At 43.0% G+C, this 9,164-nt stretch overlaps 1 protein-coding gene across 1 annotated transcript in view; it reads left to right on the top strand.

The window, feature by feature from the left end:
* The window catches only part of LOC123512318, a 108,806-nt gene that overhangs the window by 42,490 nt on the left and 57,152 nt on the right, over positions 1–9,164 (top strand). The gene's annotated exons all lie outside the window — the stretch shown is intronic.

Here is a 9,164-nt window from a genome sequence, read left to right as displayed (position 1 = left end):
GGAGCGCCAGGCGGTGACGTGGTAATGAGGCGCTGCTCACTGCTGCTGTGAGGATCCTGACACCTGACACCTGACAACTGACCGCTGAGGGAGTAAAGTAAATTTGCCAGCTAATCTGAGTAATGTAAACTTCAAACATCAAATCCAAGGACTGACTGGCGTGCCCAAATGTTACCTGCATTTTGCATCATTTGTTAAAGACGTACTGACCAGATGGCCAGTCCTGCGGGATGGACTTGAATGAAGTTTTTAAGTCTTGTAAATATTGTAGAGAAATAGATTGTAATACCCTTAGAATAGGTAGCACACGACAGTGCGCCTTTGGGTACATGTTCTTTTGTATAAAGTTATGTTTAAATAAAAAAAAAAAAAAGAAGGCCACTTAACCATACGCAGGAAAGCTGACGCATCAGACATTTACAACAATTACACTACAACAGTCTAATATATAATACACATAGAAGCCTCAACAAAATACATGTCCCGCCAATCATCGTATCGACGTACCTTAAATAAACTGGGCTCGAAATTTTTCATAGCAATGTAATGCCAAATCTATTTCCGAGAGATGTTGTGAGAATAAGTGGTCAGGCAACACTGCCCTCACGCCCTGCCGTCCCACCAAGGAAGTGGACGAGCACTGCTGCTGTCACGCCTTCACTCACTCGGCAGACGGGGAGAAAGTGTATTCTTTCACATCGCCGCTGACAACTAACGACTCGTGACGGAAAATATACCACAACGAGAGAGAGAGAGAGAGAGAGAGAGAGAGAGTGTGTGTGTGTGTGTGTGTGTGTGTGTGTGTGTGTGTGTGTGTGTGTGTGTGTGTGTGTGTGTGTGTTAAGAGCTATTTCAACCAATAACCTCCAAATATTCCAAACAAGTCTTGTATTATGGCACGCACGGCTCAACGGTTCAGTTCCCCTCCAACACCCACATCTCCACATCTCTTCCATCAAGCAACACACACGACAAACGCATTACCATTCCCAGCGTCCACACAAAAAGCGTGACACCCGCCAATCCCTCGCTGCTGAACATTCCCGCCGTGCCTGGCTCCCCTGCGTGGCTTCACTTTCTTAACAGTGACCCCGCCAGCCTCACAAGTTCCTCTCACAAGTATCTCCACCTCGCTAGGAATCCGAGGAGCAGAAGACACTCAGGGTATGTTTCTTTGACCCTTGGAAATCATGTACTTGTCCCTCCGTCACATAAGAAACTAAAGTGGATTCTCATATTCTCTTCCCTTCCCTATCTCTTTCTCTCTCCCTTTCTCCCTCCTGCTCTCAAGCGACGCAAAGGAACACAAGGGAATGACAGACTGAGACGTGTGTTAATCCTTACGAGGTTCTTTTGTGATAAACTGGAGCTCCTATTTCTAAAGCAGCACATGTAGGATACTAAAGGATTCTTCTCTCTCTCTCTCTCTCTCTCTCTCTCTCTCTCTCTCTCTCTCTCTCTCTCTCTCTCTTAGATTCCTACACCCTCCACCTTTCCTATTCTCTTTCCATTTCCTTCAATACAAACGAATCCTTGAGACCTTCACCAATCTCTCTCTCTCTCTCTCTCTCTCTCTCTCTCTCTCTCTCTCTCTCTCTCTCTCTCTCTCTCTCTCTCTCTCTCTCTCTCTTCCCTCTCCCTAGGTCACATTAATCCAAGTTCGGTCTCTCTCTGGTATGTCCTTCTCTCCTCTTCCTTCTTTTGTCCTTTCCTCTCCTCCTGTTGTCCATTTCCCCTGCGTATAGTCTATTTTTTTCATTCTTTCATCTTTTTTCTCTCTTTCTTTTTCCTGACCTTGCATTCTTTTCAATATCAATTACTTCCTCTTCCTCTCTCTCTCTCTCTATCTCTCTCTCCCTAATTCGTTCTCGTGCCTTACTCCTCCCCCTAACCTTCCCTCCAACCACCTCGCCTTACGACAGGACACAAGACTTCGCTTCCTCCATTACGCGCTCAAACAAAGAGATAAAAATGAACTCGGCCTCTCAGCCAAGGAACCTCACAAGTATGTACAAGAAGCAAACAAAGGAAGACGTGCTGGGTTGAAGGAAGGAACGCAAAGGAACATAAAGGAAGGATCAAATAACACCAAGACTAATTTATTTTATTTTTTGTCACTGCGAAGGTATTTAAGAGAGAGAGAGAGAGAGAGAGAGAGAGAGAGAGAGAGAGAGAGAGAGAGAGAGAGAGAGAGAGAGAGAGAGAGAGAGATCAAATAACAAAGCCAGTTACGTACGTGCATGTAGGAAAAAATAAACTAAGAGACGAGAGAGAGAGAGTAGAGAGAGAGAGAGAGAGAGAGAGAGAGAGAGAGAGAGAGAGAGAGAGAGAGAGAGAAACATACCACTTCTCCTTCCACAAGAACGTAAGCCATCAATCTACCCTTTATTTTCACTAGTACCTTTTTACAAATTCCTTCTCTTACTACTTTCTACCCGACGCCTTTTTTCCACCTTCCTTTTTTCCGGTGTCAGCGTCACGAGTCGGGGAAACAGAGCGGGGCCATCAAGAGGGCGAGCGAAAAATGGCCATAATGAAAGGTGGGTGAGTCTTGGCTCCCTCTAGCGGCAAATACGTCACTTGTTTGATGTCAACATACACTCGAACACTCTATTCAAAAACGCCTTCCCCTATCCAAGAGTTAAGGGTTTCAAGGAGAGAGGGAGAGGGAGAGGAAGAGGAGGGAAGGATGGAAGGAAAGAAGTGTGTAGTGAGGAGGGAAACAGGGAGAGATGTAATGAAGGGAGAGAGAAGGAAAGGCTGAAGGAAGAAGAGAAGGATGAAGGAAGGAAGCGAGGGAATGAATAAAGGATGTAAGAAGGAAGGGAGAATGGGAAGAGGGATAGAAAGAATACAATAAGAGAACAAAAGAGAAAAAGAAACGAAGGAAGAGAGAGAGAGAGAGAGAGAGAGAGAGAGAGAGAGAGAGAGAGAGAGAGAGAGAGAGAGAGAGAGAGAGAGAGAGAGAGAGAGAAAAAGAGATCGTGGGAGAGAATAAGCAAAAAATAAGAGAAAACGTATAGACTCGTAAATGGCAAGAAAAGAATGGAAGAAAGAGAGAAAACGAGGAGAAAAGGTGAGAGGGGGAGAGGGAAAGAGAGAGAGGAATAGTAAGATGGAATGGAAGAGGAGGAGGAGGAGGAGGAAGGAGAAGGCGAGGTTATATAGAGGATAAAGAGGGGAAAGCGAGGCAAAGGTGGAGAGGAAATGAAAGGGATGAAATAAATCTAAAGAATGTGGAAAAGAATGATGCTCGTAACTCAAAGGATGAATGGAACTAAAAAGGGAGGAGGAGGAGGAGGAGGAGGAGGAGGAGAAGAGGTGAAGGTCAAAAATGCGCCAGGTCATCTAAAGAACAGAGCAGGAAGGAAAAAAATAAGGAAGAGGTAGAAATAAAGGATAAAAGGATGAAAATGGAGATAAAGGAAAGAACTCTGGTAAAAAGTGAAAACAAGTCAGTAATTATTAGCGATGAAACTCAAACGCGAGGGAACAAGGAAATTAAACAACAATTAAGGAAATCAAGGAAATGAAACCTGCAGCCTTTCCTCCTCCTCCTCCTCCTCCTCCTCCTCCTCCTCCTCCTCCTCCTCCTCCTCCTCCTCCTCCTCCTTCTCCCACCATTGCCACACCACCACCTCCACCACCGCTGCTGTTACAAGAACGCATCACAGTATCATCACCATCATCATCTTTTTGCATCCATATCACCACCACCACCACCACCACCATTACCGTATAAACACCCATACCATCACCACCACCAATGCAATCCCCGCCATTACATCTCTTTACCTCTTCCACCACATCACCATTTCACCACCACTAGAATAGCCTCACCTCACCACACTCACACACACACACACACACACACACACACACACACACACACACACACTTTCAAACACACAAAACAAAACTAGTAATGTAACTCACCTCTCCTCTCTCTCTCTCTCTCTCTCTCTCTCTCTCTCTCTCACCCGTGGGAATAAATACACCGGAATAAATACATAAGTAAATAAAGAGTGGAAGTATCGACAGTGTGCAATCTACTAATGGCGGGAAAGTTGCGTGAGAGCTGCATCACCACCACCACCGTCACCACCATCACCACCACCACCACCACCATCACCACCGAGCCTTCTGGGAACTTACCACGAGAAGGCCTGCTGATGAAATAATGTGTTTTTGCCCGACATTGATTCCAGACGTAAGAAGAGAAGGAGGAGGAGGAGGAGGAGGAGGAGGAGGAGGAGGAGGAGGAGGAGGAGGAGGAGGAGGAGGAGGAGGAGGAGGAGGAGGAGAAGGAGAAGAAGGAGAAGGAGGAGGAGGAGGAGGAGGAGGAGGAATGACAAGGACAACAGGATGAGGAAGAGGAAAACGAACAAGAAGAACAACAAAAACAGGAAGTAGAGATGTAGGAAGAGGAGGAGGAGGAGGAGGAGGAGGAGGAGGAGGAGGAGGAGGAGGAGGAGAAGGAGGTGGAGGAGAGGAGCACAAGTATAAGAAAGTGAGGAGAAACAGTAGATGTGATAAAACTGCAGAAAATAACTAAAAAAAAAAACATAAATAAACGGGAAAACAAAAGAAATAGGTAAAAAAAGAAGGAATATGTAAATGAGCCGATGGAAATTCAATGGATATCAATTACCTCACCCTTTTTGTTCTTCCACCAACACCACCACCTCGTCCTCCCACACCATTAACACCACAACACCCCCATATCACCACCCCACCTCTCCTACATAGCCCAATATAACCCCCACCACCACCACCACCACCACTACCACCCACTCTCCCACTCAACACCCACACAAACTGCTATTCCCGCCCAAAACTCATAACATTACTGGTAATTACACCCCCGCCCCGATCACACTCGCTTTCCGTTTTCCTTCTGGTTATGTCTCTCATCTCCCGTCCTCGCTGTTGCCTCGCTCGGGTCGTGATGAGTCGAGGAGAGCCAATCAACGCGTGTCCTGAGGGAAGGAAGAGATACCGCCCCTTCATCCGCGCCCTTTGAGAACCGCCTAGTGCCGCCCTTTGAACCTTGAGGAGCGTCGTCTTCAAGTGTCTTCGAGAGAACCTTAGAGGGGCGTTTTACTACTTGTACACTAAGAACGCCACCACCATCACCGCCACCGCCACTACGACGTCTCCTGTTCGCCACACACAAGATGCTGGACAAAGGAAGGAGGAGGTGGTAGGGAATTAGTTATCAGGGAGCTTTAAACCCCTCCAGTACTGGAACGCACGTTTTATCATGATTTTTTGGGTGTGAATAGACGATTTCATTGATATTAGATTAGGTCTATGGAGGTCAGAAAATTAATGGTCCAGTCTTCGCTATTCTAATTCCTACGTGAGTTTCTGAAGCTGTATAAAATCACATAATAGTAAACAGAATGAATTTAGAAACGTGTCCTGGTACTAAAGAGGTTAAGAGTTCAATTTATGGGGATGACAAGTAGATATACATGTTTATTTTGTACAGGGACTCCTTAAAGCTTCCCTTACCTTTTATTCCTGGCGTTGTACTCTTTACCTCTATCATTCCCAGTACGCTCAAGACAACATGAAGAAGAGCAAAGAGGATTTTTAGCATCGTCTCAGGAAAAGGTTCGTTGACGTACACGCGTTCCCAAGAGTAAGTCGTCATAGTATGTAAGGCTCAGCAATGGAGTGGCTCCAAAAACAGTACTTCTTTATGTTTCGTGGGCGTGATGGGCGTCAGATAGCCTCAGGAAAGGATGCACATGCTGCTCCTCAAAGATAAACGTCCCAGAACAGCGAGGAGATAAAACACGTAACATAAAAGATGGACGTTCGAAAAATCCCTGGAATATGAAACACGTAATACAAAAGATAGATGTTCAAAAATGATAGCGAGATAAATCACAGTAGCATAAAAGGAGTACACTCTTTTATGCAGGAGGAGGAGGAGGAGGAGGAGGAGGAGTGGAAGGAGGTACGGTACAGGCTCCCCAGGTGTTTGTGGTCCGCTCCTCTAGGGGACGCGGCTGACCAGGAGAGTGAATAAGGCTTGGTGGAAGGGGAGGCGTTGTGAAGCAAAGGGGTGAGCCGTAACACCCTCGGCTATGGAGAGGCAGAAGAACGAACGGTGAATAAGGAAGAGGCGATGAGAGATCAAGGCATCAGGGAGGATAAGGCGGCAAACACAGGCGATGTGGACAAAAGGGAAGAGGAAAAGGGGAATGAAAAGGAAAGGCAAAGAAACGGAATCAGAAGGAGATGGAAGAAGTGAGGAACAATGATCCCAGCTGTTAACAATGAAGCAGGTATGAAAGAGGGAGCGTATAAGGAAGGCAAGGGGATCAAGGCCCCGTCAGAGGGTAACCTTGCGGCCTCACCCCTCGAGACCCAATCAAACGAGACCTTCGATCCTCAACAACCAATAGGAGCACAGAACCTCGCGCTCCAAGCCCCAAGTGGGAGGTGGGAGGAAATAAAGGTGAATTTACGGCGAAAGGTGACGGAATCGAGAGGAAATATAGATCTTTCTCCGAGGACACAGAAGGAACGCGGCAAACTTTTCATGCGTGACTCGAGGGAAAAAATATGATGAAATGCGAGTGTTTCCATGCAAAAAGTAATTAGATAAAGTGCAAGAATATGTGTATGTAGGTATAAAAGACAGACAGACAGACAGACAGACAGAGAGAGAGAGAGAGAGAGAGAGAGAGAGAGAGAGAGAGAGAGAGAGAGAGAGAGAAAGGAGCGAAATGTTAAGAGAAAAGTATTAAAATGGAGCAATATACAAACATGCAAAAGAATATACTGCAGAGGAACGAAACACACAAAAAAAAAAGGCCGAAGGAAAACAACGAAACAAAATGAAAAAAAAGACAAACATAAAAAAAGATTAAGTTAAGAAACAGACAAACGGACAAACAGATAGACACGTGACGAAAAAAAGAAAAAAAAGACATAAAAAGTGAACGAACCATAAAGAAAATAACGTTAAAATGGAAATAGACACGATTCTTAGAGCAATCTTTTATTTTTTTTCCACTCTCTCTCGCTCTTTCTCTTGATTTCCATTTTATCAGCGGCAGCTTTTGTGAAGTGACACCAACAAAGACCTTCTCTGGCGCTCCTCCGCTGATGAAGGGAAAGAGGAGGAGGCCAAGAGGGGAAACAAGATCCAAACACTAGAGTAAGAGATATGAGGAGGAGCAGGAAACGAAATATAACGAGGAGGGAAACAAAAACACGGAGAATCAGAGAAAGGAGAGGGGAAAAAAGACACTATCTGTAAGAATTAAAAGAAATGGAAATACTACGAAGGGAAAACAAAAAAAACATGGAGTACCAGAGAAAGAAGAGGGAAATATATAAGACAAAGCCTGTAAGAGGAAAGAGGGGAAAAGAAAATATCACGAAGGGGAAAGCAAAAACATGGAGAACTAGAGAAAGGAGAGGGGAAAATATAATCTGTAAAAAGTATGAGGGTTAAAAGGAAATACCACAGAGGGAAAACAAAAAAATATAGTACCAGAGCAAGAAGAGGGAAAAATAAGACACACCTGTAAGAAGAATGAGGGGAAAAGGAAATATCATCAAGGAAGCACCAGAGTAAGAGGAAAGAGGGGGAAAACAAGACATTTCCAGTAAGAAACAGAGGAAAAAAGAAAAAAAGGAAAAATGCACGTAGCGTCAGAGGAAATTGAGGATATGAGGAAAAGTAAAAAAAATGTATAGGAAAGCAAAAGATAAGACAAGAAAATAGTTAAAATGAAGCAAAAAGCACAAACAGATAGGATTAAGAGATTCGAGAGGGAAAAAAAGGAAAAAATGGAAAAAGACAGGCAAGATTATTAGATAAGAGGGAAAAATGTATAGAAAAGCAAGAGATAAGAAAAGAAAAGGTTAAAATGACAAAGGAAAAAGGACAAACAGACAAGATTAAAAGATACGAGGAGGAAAAAAAGGAAAGACAGAAAAATACAAGCTAGATTAATAGATAAGGTGGAAAAAAAGAGAGAGATAAGGTAAGAAAAATCAAAATGAAACAGACAAGATTAAAATATATGAGAAGGAAAAAGGAAAGACAAAACATAGATTAATAGATAAGAGGAAAAAAAGAAAAGATCACGAAGGAAAAATAACAAATAAAGACAAGAGCAAAAAGGTAAAAAGGGGAAAAAGAACGCTTACGACATTAAGAAATACGAGAGGGAAAAAAATGAAAGACGGTAAAAACAGACAAGATAAATAGATAAGAGGGAAAAAAGGAAAGATCACGAAGGAAGAAGCAAAAATAGAGACCAGAGGAAAAAAGGAATGATTACAAGATTAAGAGATACGAGAGGAAAAAAGACGGAAAAGAACAAAGATTAGTAGATAAGAGGAAAAAGAGAAAATGACGAAAGAAAAAGCAAAAATAGAGACAAAACCAAAAAAAAAATTATTACGAAATTAAGAGTCACGAGAAGGGAAAAAAAGAAATATCATGAAGGAAAACTTAAGTCAATCATCAGAATAGAAGACCACGAAGGAAAAAAAGAAAACGAAAAAGAAAGTCAACTAAACACGAGAATAAGACACGGGAGAGAAAAAAAATAAATATCACGAAGAGAAACGATTCGAGAAAATAAGAAGAAAGAAAACGCAGGGGAAAAAAACAGGGAAGGAAAACTCACACGACCATAAATACCAGAAAAAAAGACCCAGAAAGAAAAAAATAAAGGGAGAAGTAAAAGAAACTAACTTAAACAGGAGAATAAAAGACGTTGCGAATGGAGGATCAAATAGAATCACAGTTTGAACTTTCCCTTAGCAAAAAAAAAAAAAAAAAAAAAAACACACAGACTTGTACAAAAACTAGAATACCAATAACAATAAAAAAAAAAACAGATGAGGAGGGAAAAAATATAAAACTAACTTAAACAGGAAAATGAAGGACACTGCGAAAGGAAATTAAAGGAGAAATTAAATCAGTTTGAACTTTCCTTTAGCAAGCAAACACACACACACACACACACACACACACACACACACACACACACACACACACACACACACACACACACACACACACACACACACACACACAGACACATATATAGTTTCCCGCAGAGATGTGTTGAGACTTGGAACAGTTTGAGTGATGAAGTGGTGTCAGCAAAGAGTGTGCATAGCTT

This window comes from Portunus trituberculatus, chromosome 33 (assembly GCF_017591435.1).
Source record: "Portunus trituberculatus isolate SZX2019 chromosome 33, ASM1759143v1, whole genome shotgun sequence".
NCBI lineage: Eukaryota > Metazoa > Arthropoda > Malacostraca > Decapoda > Portunidae > Portunus > Portunus trituberculatus.
The sequence above is the reverse complement of the archived record's forward strand: the minus strand, read 5'-3'. Positions and strand labels throughout refer to the sequence as shown.